General features: G+C 42.6%; 1 protein-coding gene across 1 annotated transcript in view; it reads left to right on the top strand.

The window, feature by feature from the left end:
* Nucleotides 1–740: 740 nt before the first annotated feature.
* Nucleotides 741–20,959, top strand: part of MYLK (myosin light chain kinase) — a gene marked incomplete in the record, with an annotated part of 315,646 nt that continues 295,427 nt past the window's right edge. The window contains 1 exon segment of the mRNA XM_034786555.1: nucleotides 741–1,005.

Genomic DNA, 20,959 nt, shown 5'->3' with positions numbered 1-20,959 from the left:
TCCTGCAATGGGCTGTGACCCCATGACACCCATATCCAAAATCTATACATTTAGGTTTTAAAACAAGGATTGCATTTACTTTTCTGAACAGAATTTATATTGTCCCTCCATTAATATCAGTTTAAAACTTAATGTAACTGATTTTGAACTGTAAATGGTTTATTAAAACCAAAACACCCAGTATCTGTGATCTTAAACCCTACACAAAAATTCTTCTCCAATTCTGTTGCTGTTTATGAGAGAGACGTTTGAAAACAACCTTTCATTTTTTCCCCCACTGCTTTGTACCTTGTGTTGTCACACCTATGCAAAGTGGGTGTAATACTATCACAGGTGTGAGGGAGGGAGCTTGATTTGATAGTGTTTTTACACCCACAATCAGACCTTTCCCATAAATCAATCTAGCAACTTCTCTCTGTAGATGTGTCCTCCTTTGATCTCTGTGTGCTATCTGCTCTTGGGAGTAAGATTCCTTTTCCTGGGATCTCTCCAATCAGACTCCTTTCTGTACTGCCTGATTCCTGCCTGCGTGCTCCTTTGATCTGTGGGATAGCGCGGCAGGCTGCTTGCTGTAGGGATCTCTGAGCTGCGGAGGAGGTGTGCGTTCTGGGTACCGAGCGGTCTCAGGTCAGGCAGCTGCATTCGTCTCCACTGCACACACACAGCTCTCACCCCTCCCTTGTAGGTCACCAACGTTTGTTGTCAAAAGTGCAGCAGCCCATATGCAGCAGGCTGTCTCTGAAACTTTTTCCCAGCGCGTGCACAAAACCCGCCTTCCCCAGCCCAAACCCATGCACACATTGCCTAATAAGGCTCCTGCTAACGCTAAGGCATTAACTGGCCCCGCGTTTCTCGCTGTTGTGAGGGGCAGGGAAGTTTTAAAAACCCCACTTGGATGGTGCAATTGAGGAACTCTGCAGGAGGAGGAAGGGAGCTGGCTGAAGTTTCCTCCGGGTCTCTCTCTCTCCCCCAGGAGGCTTCCCAGAGCAGCCGCGGCAGATCGCAGTGAGTAACTCCCTCTTTGCTCATTCATTCCCCGGCTCTCGGCGCTGCTCCTTTCTGAACCACCCGCTCCTATTGCTGGCTGGGGAGAGACCCTGTAAATTGCCCGGCGCGGGCGGCGAGCCAGGGAGCAGGTTGTGTCTGAGCCGCCTTCCGCCGGGGGCAATTCTCCTCTGCCTGCAGACTCGGCCTTATTGGAAATTACTTTTGCAAACAGGGTCCGCTTCAGCAGCAGGGTCGGTGCACGCGAAGGAGCCCAGCTCCCTGGCTAACTCGGTGTGCTTTCAGCTGCTAGCAAGCCGAGCCTGAGATCGCTGTGGGCTCGGAGCTCCTTGGAAAGCTCTCGCATGTGAATGCGGGGTACTGCATGGTTTGATTTCCCTACCCATGCAAACCAGTTTGCCCAGTGTTTTATAAAGGGGTGGTGGGAGTGGGCTCGAAACCAGCCGGTGTGAAATGCCCTGGCTGGGTTTAGAGCTGAGAGGAGGACGGGAGGGAATGAAAACTTTCCTTCTCCCAGCCCTAGCTCTGTGTGAGACCGTTTGGAAACTAGTCGCGAGGTGACAGTGAGGGGGAGAGACAACAGGAAGCGACATTGCAGAGCCTGAAGCTGTTTTGCATCGTTTGGGATTTTGTGGACAGGGACTTTGCAACTAATCTCCCGAGCGAAGGTCAGAGCTCCTCCTGGGCTAACGCACACTTCAATGCCATTTATTTTTATATTCTCATGCTTCATACAAAGTAGCACATACTCCTCCCAGAGCCACGGTCGGATTTTGTGAATAGCTTCTTTCATAGTAACTGTATTTCAAAAGGCTGCCCAGAGCTGATTTCTCTCTCAATCCGCTATTGTGTCGTTTAAGTGGTGCACTCACGCGAGAGAATAAAGAGATGTGCTCAGCTGAGGTTTGAGATGCTGAGGAAGAAAGGTGTTCCGGATGGCAGGAGCTGCAGGGAAGAAGGCTCTTGTGCCAAGTGTGGGGGAGGGAGGAAGACAAACACAGGGACAAATCCTCATCTGATGTAAAACACCCTAGCTCAATTGAAATAAAAAATGTACTGAAGTCAATGGAGCAAGGGTGATTTACCCCATCTGGGATCTGTCATGGAGATGTACCCTAGTACTAAGCAGCAGCCAGTGATAGAAAAATACAGTTCATGCTCTAGCAGACCCTGATGCCAAAACACTGATGCACAAGAACTGGACACTTGAGTAGCCCTACTGAAGTCAACAGGGACTTCTTGCATAAGTAGAGAAGCATGTAGTTAAGCACTTGGAAGACCGGAGTCTTGGTTTCCCACAAAATTAAGACCTCTCCAGCAATGGTGTGATCTCTGAAGTCCTGTCTCTTGCAAAACTCTCATAGGAGTTGTGCATCATTTGCTCAGGATCGATCTCAGAAACTAACACATGGCTCTTTATTGGTTCTGGCCCTGTATTTTTTGGGGGAAGTTTTTTTGTTTTGTTTTCTTATCAAGAGCTAAAGCTTGGGCATCCCATGAAGTTCTGCATGATTAAGGACTGCAGGACTGAGCCTATATTACCAGGAATTCATTATTTTGAAAACCAAGTAGTACAGCATATCCTCTTATCAATTATTAATTAAAAAAAAAAACACAAATGTCTTCTGTTTGCTAGCGGCAAAGACTTGTCTAGAGCAGATTTCAGTGGGTTAGGTTGTAATTACCACCGCAACTACTTTCACTCAAACATCTTTTGGGTCTTTAAAATATAAAGTGAGTGCATTCAGATACATAGAAATGTTTCTTCCAATGTATACTTATGTTCTTTGAAGTTTTAAGATTTTTTTTATTGTAATATTGTGGACTGTTAACGTAATTTTTATAGTGTTGCTCAAAGCCCTGAGTGCCTCATCCCGGGGTTAAATTCTATTGACCTTATTCAGATATAATGCATAAATAGTGGTGGAAGGGGGTGGGATACTTAAAATTATTAGCTTGCTGGGAGGAGGGGGAAATTACTTCTCAGCACTCTAACTTCATGCCATAGAGTAGCACACTTTGGAATTCTTTTCCACTTAATCCTCCCACCTCCTGTCTGCGCACATCTGGCTATTAGCTTGGCATCACTTCCTGGATGGAATGGCATGAAATTGACTAGTAAAGTCTGGAGATCTCTGATACAAAGATGGGTACATTCTCCCTCTAAACTATCTGTTCCTTGTCTGTAAAGTGCAAATCAGGTCCCCAGACCAAGTATTCTGGCTGGGTGCAGGGAGATGCTTAGGGAGAAGTACTCCTCCCAAGGCTGAAGAGTGGTGGCAGAGTTGCTCCAGAGCCTAGAACATGCCCTCTACAAGGGAAAGGGCTGGAGGATAAATGCTATGTTAGGTTCCTCTTTACCCTGCCCCTAAATTATTCCAAGCAAGCAGCCCATGCTGAGTTGGGCTAAGTGACCTGCAAGGGGAGATATTCCTTCTGCAGTGGCTCCCCAAAATTTGTCCTTTGCCCGTTGGTGGTGGACCATGTGGGTCCCTCCATTGGGACCCCTCTGGCCCTGGAGATAGGGGCAGACTTTGCACCTAAATGTTCAATAAATTCCCAGCCTGCAGATACATTATCCTCCTCTGGTTTTCCCCACTGGTTGGATTATTACTGTATTTGCTAAACATACTTTGGTTTGTAGGCTTGAGATCTTTTCCCCTCCCGCAGCTAGGAAACTTACAAATAACTGGTGGAGTCTAGGAGTGTCCTGAATTGGGAGGATTTGTCTCTCTTAAGCTATAGTATATTTACTAGTAATTCTCTATCACCTGGCATTTTTCAGTAATATTCAGTTTGAGCCACCCCAATATTATGCTTACTGTTTCCTCCTTATCTCTATACAGGGAGAACTTTTAGAGCATTAGTTAGCTGCATTTAAGTTTTATTGTAGAATACTCAGTATAACCTTTCCATAATGAGCTCTTGCCTCAGTGGAGTATGAACATTCATTCCCATAGCTCAGCCCTCTATCACGTGAGCTATAGGAGTAACACCATTAGCTAGTACCAGTAGTAGGCTGTTTGCTACAAGGGGATGTGATACACCCTGGGCTAGTGTGGCTTACTGTAATAATGCTTACCGCTTTCAGTGCAACCAGAACATCAGAGCTAGGATATTACGTAAATGTGAGAGGCTCACTACGGTTAATATCCTCACCCTAATCTTTATTGGCCTTGTAGGGAAATCTCAAAGGGTCTGCTGCCAAGGAAGTTTGGAACTTGATACTCTACTGTTACAAGCATTTGATGTGTCTCCCCCTATGTGTACTTGCCCCACTATATGATGCAATTGAAAATGCAGGGGATGGTCTAATAAGATTCCTCCGACTAGCCTGTGTAATGCTGAAGGTGAAAATATTCCCTAATAACACGTGACTGTGTACCATTTGCTCAGGATAGATTTCAGAAATTAACACATGAATCTTTATTGATTCTAGCCCTGTTTGGGAGGAGGTTTGTTTGTGGTGGTGGTTGTGGTGTTTTGTTTTTCTTACCAAGAGCTATAGAGCTTCCTTTGGACAGAGATTCTATTCTTAAGGCCAACTGAGAGCCCTAACCAAGACATGCAGGCTAAATGTACAGTGCTAGAGAGATTATACATCAACAGTTACAAATTACTTTCAGAACCCTCCTAAAACTAATTGCAGATGCAAATGGGGTTGAGGATTTGGGGAGAGTTCCAACGCACTCAAGCTGGGAGTGATGGGATCAACAAACAATTGGAGCTATGATGATGCAGGCCATACAATAAATATATATAGATGGGTATATGCAGAGTTTTGGGCCCAGCTCATTAGAGAGATTGGGGCCAACATTTGTATTCTGAGCCCCTCTCCGCTCCACAAGTTAGCGGTTGTTCCGATTCAGGGATTTGGTTTGAGCCTTAGAGTTGTCTCACAGTAGAGAAGAGAGGCCAGGTGGGTGAAGAATCTTTTATTGGACCAACTTCTGTTGGTGAGAGAGATGAGCTTTTGAGCTTACGCAGTGGATCTAAGAAGTGCTCTGTGTAAACTCGGAAGGTCATCTCTCTCACTGACAAAAGTTAATCCAATAAAAGATACTACCTCACTCACCTTGTCTTGTTAATATCCTGGGACCAACATGGCTACAACAACATGACATGTCTCATAGCAGAGAAGAGACGGGAATAATCTGTAGTGAATGTACAGGCCAAAACCACTGAATTTAGGCTATGCCTACACTTAAACTCTGCACCACTGTAGTGCTTCAGGGTAGCCACTTACTACAGTGGCAGGAGAGTTCTCCCATCACTGTAGTTAATTACCACCTCTCAGAGGTGGATTAGGTTGACAGAAGAATTCTTCCATCAACCTACAGCTGTCTACACTGGGGGTTAGGTTGGCTTAACTACATTGCTTAGGGGTGTGAAATGTTCACATTGCTGAGCAGCTTAACTGGGTTGACTTAATGTTTTAGTGTAGACTGGCCTCACGTCCTTTTGATACCCTAGCTCCCAGACAAATTAAACACAACCTGTAGTGTGCAGCCTGCGGTCACACTGTGGGGTCTTCTTCAATCCTGGCCTGAACCCTGCAATCATGGATGGGACTGTTGACTACAGTAAAGAGCCTGTCTATAATAATTATCTGCACATAAATGCCTCCACAAATAGAATAAAATACTAACTGTGAACCCATATCAAAGATGAGACTAAAGATGTTACTTGGCTGATTAGTGAGTTGCTGAACATTAATTTCTGATTGCAAACTTGAAAGGTTGATTGATAACTTTGTTCATAAAACAGGTCATAAGGTACTAATTGAGACATTTGTCTTTTAGTGAGCTAAATCCAGCAGTTCTGATGCAGGCAAAACTCCCATTTAAATTAGTGGAAATTTTGGCTAATAAAGTTTTGTATTCATAATTATTTATCAACTATTTCTGCCTCTGGAGATTCTCAGGGACTGCTATTTCTCTCTCTCTCTCACACAGTGATGGAATTGCATTGATGTAAGTGAGGGTAGAATCAAGCCCTTAATAAACAATTGAGGGCCTGATTCACAGAGATTAGAAGTCAATAGGGAAGACAGCTGCAACCCTGAAAATTAAACCCTGAAATTCTGGAATAAATTTAGCTTACACTTCTGTAGAGGGGGAGATTCTGTGAGAAACTTTCTCTCAGTGATTTATTAACTGAGGCTTTTCAGGTTTACTGGAATTTAAGATGTGAGCCTAATCTACCTTTTGTTCATCCAGTTTGCAGGATTTAAGATTTTAAGAGGGTCTACAGAAGCTTCTCCCTCAGACTGCTTATTTAATTAAAGCGTCTTTGTGCATTATTTACATCTGAAACCCCCATATATCTGAGAATCTTCCATCTGTCAGAACAATGGTTTAGGAATAAACATCTTGAAAGGTGTCTGGTCAATGCTTCATTGTGAATAGAATCAAGGAAAAGAAATGGAGATTTGGGCCATAATTTTGAAACTTGAATGCCTACAGATCGGCACCTGCATCTGTATTTAGATACCTACATAGCAGTTGCTTGAGTTTCTGAGATGCTGAAGTGACTTAAATGGGAATTAGGGGCTCTCTGTACCTGTGAAAATCACAGGTGCCTAAATGTGGATTAAGGTGCATGTGCTTAGACATCCAAACTGGGGGAACTTTGGCCTTAAAACCAGCTGTCACTGGCTTCCATGGGAATTCTTCAGAATAAGCACATAGAGGATCAGACTCCTCATATGCTGGTATTGGTTATGCTTTAATAGTTCAGGAAATACAGTCTGGAGGCTGCAATCTTCTTCCCCCCCCCTTCCAGGGTGGATTTGATTTAAATCACTGTCAGGAAGACTCGATTTAATCATGGATTTCTATATAAAAGTGAATTCTTGTTGGTTGTTATTACCTTAATACATATACTTCACAACTCAGAGATGTGGGTTTCGTTTTTAGACGGTACACACTATACATTTTTAAACAGTGATTTATTTTGAAAACTTTTCAGATTAGTTTTACAGCTATATCAGAAAATGAATGATTGGTTATTTCATTTACCAAAGGTAATTGAAGCAGATATTTATGAAGTCATTGGGAGGTGAACTATCTCCAATTCAACAGGTTAATCATTAATATTTAGAGGATTTTCTTCCCATGCTGTATTAGGAGGAGAACATCACCAGACAGTCATTTAAATTGTTTTATTTAACTAAAACAATAATGTTATGTATTCTGGATTTTTTTCTTCAACAGCAAACATATAATATTTCAAAAATTCTTGTTTTGTTTTTAGTTAAACATTCAAGTTTTTTAAAATCAGGTTTGTTTTTGTTAAAATTGTTTTTAACTAAAATAGTTAAATGAAATATTTAAAAAAACAAATTAAATCGACTGTCAGCCAGGTCAACATGAGAAACTTAAAATACTGGCTTCTGCAGCTAACTCAGTCGTCTTCACTTTCATTTTCCTGTTTGTTCATAATCTGGAAAAGAAAAAAAAGCTTTCCTGCCTTTTTTCAGGTCCCAAATCATTTCTCAATTTGGAACGAATTAGTCCAAAGGAAGAAAATATTCTTTCTACACCAGCAGAAGCTATTGCTGTTAAAAGTGAGATTATCACTTCAACAGTCTCTGAATCCAAGTGCTTAAGTGACTTTCACCAGTTCACTGGTGTGATTTTTCTTTAAAACATCATCAGCTAACATATCTTTCTTGAATGGTTCACCCTTAGTTCTGAAGTTTATTATAGTTGGCATTATGGAGGGATGATTGCTGGATGTCCATGTCATAGCCGACTCCTCTTCTTCAGCAGTTAAGGTTTGCCCCTGGTACCGAGTATTGAGAATATTTGCAAGAAAATGAGCTGGAGCTAATGCTTGTCCCATTTGTTTTTTTTAATGCTTGTAATTTAACTCTGTCATTGCATATTTCTCTTTTTAAGATCTCACTCAGTTCCTTCCAAATTTCAACAGCATCAGCAATAAAACAGCTATTTCCCTGCATTTTGTTCAAGGCTACAGAAATATGCTTCAGGGTACTCAGCATGTGTTCAACATTTCTCTTAAGCCCAATGTTGAGAACTTTGGCTGTGATGGTGCCATCTATTTTTTCACGATTTTGTTCACAAACTGTCATCAGATTAGGTCAGTTCTTGATATAGTGCTCAAAACAGTCCACTACTGAGTTCCATTGCACGTCTTGTGGGAGAGTTAGCTTGGTTCCTCCCACTTTTTTCAGAGCAGCTGCTGCAAAGTGGTTGTTATGGAAGTATTTTGCAATTTCAACAACATTAGCCTTTATTCTGGAACACTGAAGTCTTTGGCTAGAAGGTTCATCAAATGAGCACTGCAACCATATGTTATTAGCTTGGGACTCTCTTCAGAATAATTTCTTCTCATCTTGGAGACATTTGCAGCATTGTCTGTAACCAAGCTGCGTACTAAACATTTGAATTTTTTTCACAGTTTGTTTATAGCATTTATATTCTGCTGTGTGTGCATTTCCAGATGTATCAATTGTTTCTGTAAGGAAGACATTCCCTTCTTCTGTTGTCACACAAGCACCTACAACAGGATCATTGTGGACATTGCTTCACCCATCAAGACTCAGGTTAACAATTTTATCCTCTAGACCTTTAGCACACTGCTCCAGTTCTCTTTCATACACTTTATCCAGCAATTTGCCTGCAACATCTGCTCTGTTGGGTGAACTGTATCCTGGTCTTAATGACTGAACCATGTTAATGACGTGTGGGTTCTCAATCCTACAGAAAGGAGAGTTTGTTGCATAAACAAACCGGGCAATTTTTTCATCAATTACCTCTTTTTATAATCTGCTGGTTCTTATCACAGATTTATCTATGGTTGTTTCTGCATGATGGAGATTTTTTTTTTCTTTTTGCTACAGGTGAGATGTACTGTGGCTATGTGACATACATGATGTGACTGAAACACTATCATTGGCAGATAACTCTGAAACTATAGAAAATGATGGTGATCTTGAAGGTGGATAGTCTTCAGAATCCTATGTGTTGAGGATGGATTCTCCTAAACAAAATAAGTCAGTGCAGTTATTTAATTATTATTACCATACTGCTTATTTAATATTACTCATTGCATTCACTGACACTCAGTACTACTTTAAAGGTGAAATTGTAAATGGAAGCCTCAAATCCCTTTTGGGGCCTCAAATCCCCGTCCGGGGGGAAATCCCAAAAAGCCGGACATGTCCGGGGAAAATAGGGAGGCCGGCGAGGGGCGCGGCGAGGCCGACACTGCGGGGCCGGGGGCGCAGGGCCGGCACGGTGCTGGGCCGCCCCGGGGGCACGGGCACTTGACTGGGACCGGGGTTGGCACAGTGCTGGGCTGGGGTCAGGAGCGTGGGGCTGGCGCAGCGCCAGGGGGTGGGCGTGGGTGCAAGGCGCCAGGGGCCGGGCACCCGGGGGCAGGGGCCGGGCGCGGGGGCCAGCGTGGTGCTGGGCCGCCCTGCGGGCCGGGCCGGGGGCGCGGGCACTTGGCCGGTGGCCGGGACCGGGGTCGGCGCGGTGCTTGGCCTGGGCTGGGGCCGGGGGCGTGGGGCCGGCGCAGTGCTGGGCCGGGGGCGCGGGTGCTCGGCCAGGCGGGAGACACCGGGGCCTGAGCCTCTTGGCCTGGGCCAGCCGGCCGCCGCAGGGAGCCACTCGGCCAGGGGGGCTGGACTGTGCCGCGCCGCATCCCGCCCAAGCTTACCTGCTGCCTCCCTGTTTCAGGCTTCCCGCAAACATTTGATTCGCGGGAAGCAGGGGAGTGGGAGGAGCAGGGGGCGGAGCATCCAGGAGAGGGGGCGGGGATGGGGGCGGAGTTGGGGCGGGGCCGGGGCACCATGGAGTGTTCTCCTTTTTAAAAATTAAAATATGGTAACCCTACTCAAATCAATGAAGGCTACACTCAGAAAGACCTCAAGACTTCTGGAATACGCTGCTCAAACAGTTTCACTTTTGTTTCTACTGCCTGTCCCTCCCTTCTCACATTTATCTCCAGAGTTCTCCTTGTCCAGATCTATTCCGCCCCCAACAATCTTCTATTCATTTAACTTTTTGAAACTTTGCACTTTTAGAGAGAGGTAAGGGATTGCCTCTGTGTACACAAATTTGCAGAGGGACAATAGGATTGAGGTCTGTTATTTCTCACCTCTATATATTTATTTAAAACCATTTTTGCTGTTAACAAGCATGTTATCTCTGGAGACCCAAATCCAGAGTTTGAGAACTGCAAAACTAAGCATCTCTGATGGTATCTTCTAGACTGAGCACTGAGTCCCATTGGGTAGCTAGAAAGATTAACCTTAATAATCTATACAGAAGCCCCTGGAACCCCATAAGATTGGGTCCCTAATCCATGAACTATTGGCACTCATTTACAAAACATTTCTTAAACATTACATGACTATATTGTCTCATACTATAGAATTAGCATTTATAATCCGTATGCCACAACGTGATATCTTAATTAAAACTATCTTTAGATTGGGGTTTTTCCTCAAAAAAGTTCATTTAAAAAAATCATTGATTTTTTATCCACTCTGCCTCCTTCCCCCAATTTATGGTTTATAGTTTCAAGCATCAAGTTGTCTTCTGAACGAAAGCAATGAGATTCATCTCTTGCCAATTGCAGTTAAGCGCTTAGTGTTACACTGCACATTCAGAGTACTCTCTCGCTGAATCCCTTTCCCAGTCAATTTGCTGCTACATGTTTTTGTATAATGACCCCAATATTGCTAAAGTTCATTGCAGCGTGTCGGCTCTTTCAGAGCTGTAGAGATGAGGCCAGCAAGCAAGCTGCTGTTCTTGCACTAGCAGTTGTCTTGACCCCGTCACCTCTTCTGTGACTGGATTAAATATATTTGTGCCATATTAATTCTTCAGCCAAGAAGTGCCTTTTGTGTGCATGGGGTTTGGCTGGTTCCAAGGACTGACGGTGCTTTCAAAATTACTATGCCATACTTGGTGATATAGTTGATGTGCCACAGGATTCAGAATGCTCATTGACTGTTGGTTTTCAGTTACTTGTACTTTATTTAAAAAAAAAAAAAGGGGGGGAGGTGGCAATTAAAGTCCTCCCCATCTATCCCAATTGTCGTTCATTCTGGTATAACATAATCTGTGTAAGGAAGAGGAAAGGTGCTTAAAATCCACAAGAGCCCTACTCAGGGCAGTGCCTTAACAGTGTAATAGTCCCTGGTTGAGAGCCATGCCAGTTAATTCTGTCCCTCAGGCTCCTGGCAAGTTGTCTGTATCATGATTCGCTGTTTCTTATATGATTTACATTAATAAAGAAGGGCCCATACCAGGTTTGTGTGGGATGAAGGGAGTCCATCATAATGGGGGACAGTTGAGAAGAATGAGCAGGAGGGTGTCTTTTTGGTATCGTCTGTCTTGATGTTGGGCCAAATTCAGAAGTCCTCACTCAATTTTGCCTCAGTCCTATTACCTGCTTAGGTAAAACACTCTCATTGGAGTCACTGGGAGATTTGCCTGAGTAGTGCCTTAGGCAAAGCTGAAGGTAGGTTTCAGGATTTGGCTACTCTAGAACAGGGGTTCTCAAACTTTTGTATTAGTGACCCCTTTCACACAGCAAGCCTCTGAGTGTGACCCCCCCCCATATAAATTTAAAATATATATTTTTTTATATTTCACACTATTATAAATGCTGGAAGTAAAGCGGGGTTTGGGGGTGGAGGCTGACACGACACCCCCACACCCCCAGTAATAACCTCGTGACCTGCTGAGGGGTCACGACCTCCAGTTTGAGAACCCTTGCTCTAGAATGAATTAAGCACATCACACAGAAACTGACCCAGCAAATATTATTATTGAGGAAGTCTATGTACAGTGATCCTTGATCACCTCTAAATTCAATCAGTTACGTCATTGTTATTGCTCATTGTCATAATGATCAGTGAAATATGATGAATATCTTGTTGTACCTGGCTGGATTTAAAGGAGGCCAAAGGCCCTGTTTAGAGTAATACTGTCACCAAGCTCTTATATTGTATAGTGCAGGGGTTCTCAATCATGGGTATGCGTACCCCTGGTGTATGCAGAGGTCATCTAGATATTTCCCAGTTTTACAACAGGCTACATAAAAAGCAGGGCAAAGTCAGTCCCAACTAAAATTTCATACAGACAATGACTTATTTATACTGCTCTATATACTATACACTGAAATGTAAGTACAATATTTATATTCCAGTGAGTTTATTTTATAATTATATGGTAAACATGAGAACGTAAGCAATTTTTCAGTAATAGTGTGCTGTGACACTTGTATTTTTGTCTGATTTTGTAAGCAAGTAGTTTTTAATTGTGAGGTGGAACTTGGGGGTACACAAGACCAATCAGACTCCTGAAAGGGGTACAGTAGTCTGGAAAGATTGAGAGCCACTGATATCGTGCTTTTCTTCTTATAGCACTTTACAAAGGAGGTTTAGTGTCACATATTCCCATTTTATAGATGTGGAAACTAAGGCGTACAGAAGTAAAGTTGCTTGTCCAAGATCACACGGCAGATTAGTAACTGGAAGATCTCCTGACACCCAGACCCGTACCCTATCTGTTGGACCATAATGTTTTCCAGTATACACAGGCTACTTAATTCAGCTAATCATTTAGAACACAAAGAATTGGAAAGTAGAAAAGGCTGGGAATGTTGAATGTTCAATATAAAAAGAGAGAGTGTGATATTAAGGCTTTACTCCACTTTCTCTCTCATCAATCACTTCCTGAAAATAGAATTCTCAAGGTTCCTATACATAATCGTGCTATAATGCCCCTAATGGGAAGCTATTTAGCATAACAATGGAGGTGTCATCATTGATGATGTTGGAGGAAACAGAACTAATATAGTATATGTATTTTTTTTCTCATAAAGCTAGCAAACTGTCAAGGAGATATCCGTTCTTGTCCATTATCTGTTATTCTGTGACAAACAAAACTAATTATGTTGCTTTTCAATGCTTTTTGCTTTTTGGCTCGTTTTATTACATGGGAAACACTAATGTGTATAAAGATTGGGGAGATTTTAATAGCTGATGCATTAGGATCTTTGTCAAACGCTTCTAGTTGTTTTTTGCTCCGTCTATGATACAGAGACGGTTTTACAACAAACCAAGAGGCAAAAATAACAAACTTCCCTCCAGGGCTTCAAAAGTTAAGTTATTATGAAGCTAAACACAAGCCCAGGACAAAGATTTCATCGTCTTAAAGTGGAACTTTTATATGCTATCTTTTCCTGTCAGGTTCTGTTTTATCCCACAAGACCGGAAATACAGCTTTGCTGATTTTTGATGAGGTATGTAACTTCCTGTCCTCTAAGAGTTTCAGCTATGTTTGACCAGAATGAAGTGGTTCAAGATGATTGAGTGGACTGAAAATTCCTGTTTTCCTATAATGTTAGGATTTCTGGATGTCTTTATTCATGTCTGTAGTTTATTCATTTAAAAAAAAAAAAAAAAAAAAAAAAATTGAAGCTCTTCCACCAATATGGAACCATTCAGTGGTTTTTTCCTCTCTCCAAATAACTATAATTTAGTTTGGCCTAAGCTATTGTATTTCCTTTCTTTGCGACCCCTCCCCCTCCACGTTGGCCTTCCATAAACTTGCCCATTTTCGTAGTCTATAATAAAATGAGTTAAACAAAACTTGAATGTAGAGGCTGCATGTGGAAAAAACCCAACCCATGTTTTTGAAAATGTGTGGATATGCACAGTTATCATTAGATTCTCTCTGAGACAGTGGCCAGAGTGGGAAATTACCCTGTCTGTAGAAGAACATTAATCTGCATACTCCTGTGGTAAATCATGTGGCAAACTTTAGATTGGCTGTCAGGGGGTCTCTCTGAAAACTTGAACGATTTTGTCAAAAGCTCGGCATCATGAAAAGCTGGTGCCTAACAGCGAAATAGATTGACGTGTAGCATTCGATATTGCAGTCTGGCTCACCTACCAGTACTGCAATCTAGGTCACCAATATCTTGCAGTGTTTTTTTTTTTTTTTTGTCTATCTTTAGTAATAATCTGGATTGCTGCTGCGTAGGAGAATTGCTTGTTTTGCTAATATGATGAGTGGACTGTCCTTCCCACAGGAAAGCCAGTAAAGATCAAAGGAGTATTTGATCGCCAGTAAAAGTGCATGATGTTGTCATTGATTAGTATTGTAATACTATGTGGGAGCCATTGTTTTGAACCATATGAATCAATCTCTGTGTAATGCTATTCAGGGAAACTCCTAATATTGCACATACTCCTCTATACACACACAATATATAATACATATTTTGCATTTATGTGGCACATTCCATTGCAGGATCTCTTAAGACTTTACAAATTAATTAATTTGTGCTATAACACTCTGAGAAGCAGGTGAGCCTCGTTATTCCAATTTTACGGAAGTGAAAACAGAGCCAGAAAGTGGTTTCTCCATGGTTACACAAGAAGTCTCTGGACATAGCTACAAATAGAACCCTGGTGTTCCTGATAAATATTCCTGTGCAGTAATCACAAGACCATCCTTCCTCCATAAAGAAATGTGCTTATATCAAACGGGAAACCAGTGTTAAGCAGAAGCCATATAGAAATATTTGTCCTAGACAGATACATAGGGAAGATGAACTTGTATTGGATGAAGACATTCAACATGAATTGTGGTCCAAGTGATCTGCTAAATGAAGTAAGTTTAAACAGATGATGATGTTGCTTAGCCAATTCCAGTTAGTGTTAACCGACAACCATGCACTAACCGAGTAACCTGTCCAATAGTGTAAAATTAGTAGTTGCTACTAGTTTTTTATTAGCCTTGCATTTTGTAAACTTCTCTGGAAACATTCTTTGGCTGGCATTGCTCTGCTCCCTGATCACTTTCTGTTCCTAGTCTTGTTTTCCAGACTATTTTGATGTCTTAGAACTGATATTAGCGGGGTTCAGATCAGTGTTCGTAAACTTTCTCTAATGCTTTTGGCAGCTTTTCATGTTCATGAACTCTTCATGATTCTGCAGCTCAGCATCTTAAACAAGCTGTTGAAGGGAATGGGAAGACTTACTCTGCTAGTAATAAGCATCCCTTTTGTGGTGCGGGAAAAACCATATTTATTACATTGGAATACCAGAAAATAAAGGTAATGTGCATATCCGTTTCACCTTGTCTATTGAGTTGCAAGCTCTTTCGCCCTGGGACTATCGGGTAATCTGTGTTTGTACAGTGCCTAGAACAATGGGGCACCATTTTCAATTGGTCCTTAGGCACTATGGTAATAAACATAATTAATAATAGTATCTTAGCGAGGCTGGTGATATTGCCCGTCCGAGTCAATCCTAGCCTGTAAATAAGGAATTGCTGATGGAGAAACTGAGGCAGAGAGCGGTAAAGTGATTGAATGTAAAGGTGAGACAGTGACAGAACTTGGAACCGGGGAATCCTTTTTCCCAGGTCTACTGCTTGCTAGCCATTAGACAGCACTCCCTCAGTAGGAGCAATCGACCTAAAGTGGGAACGAGAATTAGGGATACAGAAATCTGGATGTAAGATAATAGAAAACACCAGGCTACACAGTGAGAAATACTTGCTATATTTTTGTCATAAGGGAGGGTGAATACTTGATGATTGTTCAATATCTTTCAGTGTAGAATTGGGTAGAAATATCCTGTTTTCCTAAGGATAAAAACAATATTGAATAAAAAGTATTCCTGGGGCATGAGGGCAGCCCAGCAGACAAAAAGTCCCTGTATTTTTTTTTTTTTTTTTTCAAACAGCAAATTTCTGGTGAGTTTAGTTGCCATGGAAAATATTTGTAAATTATACCTTCCCCCATCTTTCCCCCCACTGGACCACCCTTCATTAGCTCATGCTAGAAAGATCTGTGCTGTATTGCTGAATGTCTAGGTTTCAAACCCTGCTGCCAATCCACTTAGACTATGGGGTTGTCACGGTTGGACATGTTCTCTCTGTGTAGTTAGACCTTTACAGATTCCTTCAGTTTGCAGTGTAATAAATCTGATAACTTTTCTATATTCCATTGTTGTATGCAGTGTAGCCATGTTGGTCCCAAGATAGTTGAGACACAAGGTGAGTGAGGTAATATACTTTATTGGATCAATTTGTGTCTCATAAACAGAAGTTGGTCCAATAAAAAGATATTACTTCACCAACCTTGTGTCTCTACTGATGAAAAGTGCTATATAAATTTAGTCTCGAAAGTGCTTTTCAATGAAGGTCCGTATCATTACTAATTTACAGAGGTGGAAACTGAGGCATAGGGCAAAGTGACTTGGCCGTGATCATCGAGTATGTCAGTGGCAGAGCAATGAATAGAACTCAGACATCCTTAGTGCCAGTCCCATGCTCTCTCCACTAGACCACACTGCCTCCAATAGCAATCTCAATTATTGCTTGACTGCAGAATGTTCTTTGTTTTGTTATAACTTTGTTATAGCTTGTTCTGTGTAGAGACATGCCTTTTAAGTATGAAATACTAATTCCTGCTGATGGTCCCTTATGAATTTCAGTATTGCAATGTCTGTTGTAACAAGTAAGCCAAGGTCACTGTCAAAGGTTAATATGTTGCCGTTCCGATTCTATTCCACTTTGCAAGTCACTTTTGCTTTCAGCTGGCTTCTGTTTTTCAGTTCAGTGAGGTATGGGTATGAATGTGCTGTGTGTCCTGGAGGTTGCTATGGTAATACTGTAGCAAAGCCCTGTGTTGCTATTTAACATGCAAATAGAACCTGTGCTAGAATGGCCACCTTTCTGGGAGAGCGGCAAAGAATATAACAACATAGCCTTGGGGACAAGGGAGGGAGGGAGGCAAGCAAAGAAATGTGCTGGGATTGGGTTTTCTCTGAAGGAAACTATAGTTAGGTCTTATTTCTGTAGCACTTTTCGTTGTCCAGGAATCCTAGGATGTAGAGGAGAAAATGTGGGGGGGGGGGGGGGAGGGGAACAATCCTCCTTAGACCGTGTCTAAACACAAAATAAAATTGATGTCGTTGAAACAGTATAAAACCCCTGAGTGGACAGACTTAACTTGCATACAAGGCAGGCTTATATCACTGTAGTTTAAGTTGATTTCTTACTGAATTCAGCTAAATCAATATGAGTAACATTTAAAGCAATTTAAGACTGTCCACACAGGGGCATGCACAGGTTTTAAGTAAAAACACATCTTTAGTTTAACCAGTGCAACTTTAGTGGTAATGTAGACAAACCCCCAGTCAGCCCTGTATTCATTCCAATAACCAGTATTTGACTAAAAAATATTTTCCAGAAAGAAGGCATCCTGTCTTGATTTGAAGACCTCAAGATACCGAGAATCCACCACTTCCCTGGATAGTTTGGTCCAAACCCTCAATTACGCTTAAAAAAAAAAAAAAAAAAATCCTTATTTCTATTTTGAATTTGTGTGGACTTAACCTCCAGCCATTGGTTCTTGTCCTGACTTTCTCTCTTAGATGAAAGAGCCCTTTAGTACCTGGTATTTTCTTCCTGTAAAGGTGCTTATACACTGTAATCAAGTCCCCTCTCAATCTTCTTGATAAGCTACATGGACTGACCTCTTAAACCATCTTAAATGTAAGATGCTTCACCACCCAGCTCTCTAATCATTTTTGTGGCCTTTTGCGCCCTCTCCAAATTTTCAACATCCTTTGGAGGGATTAAAAGAATCTCTCAAGAGTCAAGCCCAAAGTTCATTTCCCCTTCCCTCCCCTCCAGACTCTTGTGTGATAACAGTTAAATTTGCTGAGGGGATGCAGTAAATAGGTTTGTTATGGTCTTATTGTCAAATGGACTGTAATGCTGGTTACACTAGGTGATTCTCTGAAATGGTGAATTCAACCCAAAAGCTGGAAGAAAAATATTGATGCTGGATGTTTTCTGTGTCATTAAAAAATAAAGTAGGCTCATGGGTTGATCTTGATTGTATGTTGTTTTCACAGCTCAACCCCTTCCAGTCTGTAAAGATGCTTGTAGTCATTGACCCCAATGACAATCTGGTTAATGTTTTGGGTTATGCTTATACATTGTGGTGATATTGTTTCCAGCTGGCTTCCTGGCAGACAGATTGGCAACGAGTCAGTCTTTGTGGTGAGGGTGCCAGATTTATATGGAGCCTGTCTCAGCAAATCAGCACCAGTCAGAGAGTCACCCTGGCAGAAAAACAGTAGCCTTGTAGTAAACTCGGTTATGTGGATGTACATTATGGAGTGGAATATGGTAAAACAATACCATTTCTGTGTTATTAATGGACACTGTCTGTTTTTTTTTCTTTAAAACCAAGATATAATACCTGCTGAGCTTTTGGGAGGCATGGATCTGTGTCTTCCCAGGTTCAACACACCCTACGCACATGAAATGCATGTGGTAATCTCAGAACATTCCATATGGTTAATACAGTACTTCACAGAACCATCATTCAGGTCATTTAATTCAGTTGGCACCTCTGGCAACAACTGTGATGAGAGATCCTTGGGGGACTACATTTTTATTTCCCCTAGCCTTTCCTGGGGTTATGTTTTAATCAAACTCAACTAGTTGGGGTCAATAGAGGGATTATTGGGTGAAGCGTAATGGCCTGTGATATAAAGGAGGTCAGACTAGATGATCTAAAGGTCCCTTCTGGCCTTAAATGCTATGAATCTGTGACACCAAGTCTGGTGCCCTATCCACTGGGCAACACTGTCCAGGAATCATTCCTTAGTGACAGTAGTGTGTAGCTTGCATGAGTGGTCATGTGTGTAATCTGTTCGGTTTAACCCACAGAGATGGTCAGGGAAACAGCCTGTGGAGAGCCCTGTGCTTCTTCCTATTACAGAAATGGGGAGCTCTGCCTTATCTCCCTCTCCCTGGCCTGGGCAATGTTGCTTCTCCTCTGCTGTCTGAAGTGGGGACTGTGGGCCTGCTTGGGGACATAGGAACTTGAAGCAGCACTTCTTCTCTTTGAGAGACTACTTCTCTTTGGGTAATATCTTTTATTGGACCAGATTTTGTTGGTGAAAGAGACAAGCTGAAGAAGAGTTCTGTGTAAGCTAGAAAGCTTCTCTTTCACACAACAGAAGTTGGTCCAATAAAAGATATTCCCTCCCCCACTTTGTCTATTTAATATCTTTGGACCAACATGGCTACAACAACAGTAAACAGCTCCTTTTCCGTTGTCCTCCTTCATCCTCCCTCCTTGCATTTTCTCACCACAGGATAATGTGACAATGACTTCAAGACCCATCATGACACCAGTAAAAGTGGTGACGTGCCTGTGACGGGGTGGCGTGCCCCTTTAAGTCCCAGGAGGCCTGGGGTGGGGCAGGCTAGCCCCATCCAGTTACTCACTCCTTGACACACTTGGACCCTTAAAAAGAAAAAAGTCCAGCAGTAGGGCAGTAATTGGGGAGGAGTGTAGACCAACTGCTCCTTTCTAAGGGCTCAGAGCCTTTTGTAGAGGGTTGCCTGAGAAAGAGACCCAGGCGAAAGCAGAGAATCTCCACTGAAAGACCTAAAGGAAAACAGGTGCAGCTTCTAGGTCTCTTGTGGGAGGCCTTGGGCAAGGAGCCCAAGTGAGTATAGGGCCAGAGGGCCAGGGTGTGCCTGGGGCTAGTGTGGACTCATGGAACTAAGAGGGAGGCAAAGGGGATTCTTTACTGACCCTAGTGAGACAGCTGGAGAGAACCCCTGGCATCAAGGGAATAAGGAATGTGGTGTGCTGTAATACAGGGGAGGGAAAAAATATTGACAGGCCTGAGTGTAAGGCCTGTGGACATTGGTACCCTGGAAGGGGTTGGGGCTAACTGAGACTTAGGCTTGGTGTACACTAACAACTTATGTAGGGATAATTACACTGCTGAGGGGTGTGGAAAATCCACATCCCTGAGCGACAGTTATAGTGACCTAACTCCCAGTGTAGATGGTGCTCTGTCGATGGGAGGGCTTCTCCTGTCAACATAGCTGCCGCCTCTTGGGGAGTTGGAGTACCTACACCAATGGGAAAAGCCCTCCGTCTGCATCGGTAACATCTTCACTGAAGCCCTACAGTGGCCCTGCTGCAGCCTTTCAAGTGTAGACAAGCCCTTAGCCAGAGGTCTGTCACTGAAGCATCCCAGAAGGCATTGGCGCTGGGGCGAGTCACAGAAGACCAAGGGAAAACTGAGGAAACTCTACTGCAATGCCTCATTCTGTCTTGAGGGGATGCTGTGAGACAATGAGTCTTGCTACATTCCCTTGAATAGGCTGATCTAATTAAATCCCTAAAGGGACAGTGGTGACAGGCCCCTGAAGAGAGAGGATGTAAAATCCCTTGCCTTCTAGGGAACTGCTAACAGGTGTTGGCCTTTAAATGAACCATTTCTCTTCCTAAAACTGCTTCCTCTGCTTCTATCAAATGTTGATGTCTAGTCTGGCATTAATCACTATATTACCGACCAATGGAGACTAGGAACTTTGGAGGAGGAGGGTGTGGGAAAGGGGTCCTCTGTCAGTTCAGAGATGCCATACTTTGAAAGATTGTCTCCATACTTTAAAAAAGGCACAAGACTACTGTCTGACTAATTCTTGATGCAGTGTGTTTTTAGTGGCGGCAAGGGAGATGAGGGATGGTTATAGAAAGAAATGCTTTGGTCACAACTTGAATCTTTAATAGCAGGTTTTGCTGTGAGGAAGCTCTGAGGCTGTGGTGGTTCTTGGCCAGCTAGTGCTATAAATTTGTGTGATATATTTTTTTTTAGAGAGAACTCAATAATGTTGTCTGAGGTTGGGATTTCTTACAGCAAATGTGGTTTCTATTGCAATATCTCACCTCCATCCAAGGGCCTGGCACCATATTCTTCTACTTCATGAGCCAGCTCAGCTCTCACTTGGAAAACCCTCACTCCTTGTAGACCATATTGTCAATGCTCCTATTCCCTTCTACCCCAAGAACTATAGGCTTCCATCTCTTTCAGGACATGCCGCTTCCACGCCCGTGTGTGCTATTCCCATTG

Source organism: Trachemys scripta, chromosome 11, assembly GCF_013100865.1.
Source record: "Trachemys scripta elegans isolate TJP31775 chromosome 11, CAS_Tse_1.0, whole genome shotgun sequence".
NCBI classification, from domain to species: Eukaryota; Metazoa; Chordata; order Testudines; family Emydidae; genus Trachemys; species Trachemys scripta.
The sequence above is the reverse complement of the archived record's forward strand: the minus strand, read 5'-3'. Positions and strand labels throughout refer to the sequence as shown.